The sequence below is a fragment of the Cherax quadricarinatus genome, chromosome 66 (genome assembly GCF_038502225.1).
Source record: "Cherax quadricarinatus isolate ZL_2023a chromosome 66, ASM3850222v1, whole genome shotgun sequence".
Lineage (NCBI taxonomy): Eukaryota > Metazoa > Arthropoda > Malacostraca > Decapoda > Parastacidae > Cherax > Cherax quadricarinatus.
This window is the reverse complement of record NC_091357.1, coordinates 19,919,718-19,921,051: the sequence shown is the minus strand read 5'-3', so window position 1 is coordinate 19,921,051 and position 1,334 is coordinate 19,919,718. Positions and strand designations below refer to the sequence as shown.

Sequence of the window (1,334 nt, the reverse complement as noted above, 5' to 3'; positions counted from 1 at the left end):
GGCTAACCCTCCGGTATTAAAAATCCCAACAAAATCTTATCTTATCCTATCTTGTCTTCCAGAGTGATGGACTGATAACATATTTACATCTGTACTTCTGCTGCCTCTGTATTCGACTGAAGAAACCCACTGTGTAGGCAAAACATTTCAGAATAAAGATCCTAACTATTGTACTTATGACTTAGTAAGTTTATTCCTGTACACGAACACATAAATAGTTACACAAATTATCATACATAGTAACGTATGTGTAAATTACCCAGGATAACCCCCTTGACTTACATATCAACATGTAGATAATGTATAACATCATATTTACATAGCTACAGCTTCTTTAGAGGTTGTTTCTCTTCTAGATGACTACAGGAGAAGTGATGCAAATTCTACGTCACTGTAGGAAAGATCTTCCTTGTAGGAAAGATTCTGTCAACAATGATTACTGTTAACTCTACATGACACAATAATAATGCTAAACTAGAGTCTTTCTGAAGAGCTACAATGTATATATATGTATCTATATCACAAAAATTAATGTATTTTATAGGAATTTATGTAAAAAAGGCAATGAAATTCAAGGGAGCCAAATACCAGCCAGCAGGAACTCCTGGTTGTTGTTGTTGTTGTTGTTGTTGTTGGGTTTTAGGGCCTCGCGGCACAAGCCGTGTATTGTGCCTTATATCACGCTCTTTAGGCATAAGAACATAAGAACATAAGAACGAAGGAACACTGCAGAAGGCCTACTGGCCCATGCGAGGCAGGTCCAAGTCTCCTACCGGCTTAAGCCAATGCACCCAACCTAGTCAGGTCAGGTCACATTGACTTAAGGGAGGAACACGGCAACCGACCTGTTAGCACAAGCTATCAGGTCTAACTCACACCCACCCACATCTACTCATGTATTTATCCATGTTTTGGGACTTTTAACCCTGGAGGGTTAGCCACCCAAGAAAGGCAGTGCGTCATTAAGGACCGTCAGTCCATTCTGGTACTTCAATTTTGTCCTCACCAGGATGCCACCCACACCAGTCCACTAACACCCAGGTACCTACTTTCTTGCTAGGTGAACAAGGACAACACGCCCAGTGTTTCCACCCGGCTGGGTATCAAACCATGGACACTGTGTGAAGTGAGAGCGTTGCCTACCAGGCCACAGGACACCCTGTTAGTAGATTAGATTAGATTGCATTGTCTATTTCAGCCTAGTAGACTTCTTCCTAATTAATATTTTATAACATACACCACACATTGCAAACTTTGCAAGGAAATAACCATTTTGATTTTGATAATACAATATTTGTACAGGAGTGGGTGACAAATTTTAATAATAATAATAA

The 1,334-nt window shown here is 40.0% G+C and overlaps 1 protein-coding gene across 8 annotated transcripts in view; it reads right to left on the bottom strand.

The window, feature by feature from the left end:
• Nucleotides 1–1,130, bottom strand: part of LOC128704061 (uncharacterized) — a 20,539-nt gene extending 19,409 nt beyond the window's left edge. For 2 of the 8 annotated variants that reach the window (XM_053799044.2, XM_053799053.2), the window contains exon 1: nucleotides 589–1,043. The gene's annotated coding sequence lies outside the window, so the exon portion shown is untranslated. The other 6 variants (XM_053799045.2, XM_053799050.2, XM_070099177.1 and 3 more) reach the window with 5 other exon arrangements.
• Nucleotides 1,131–1,334: the final 204 nt, after the last annotated feature.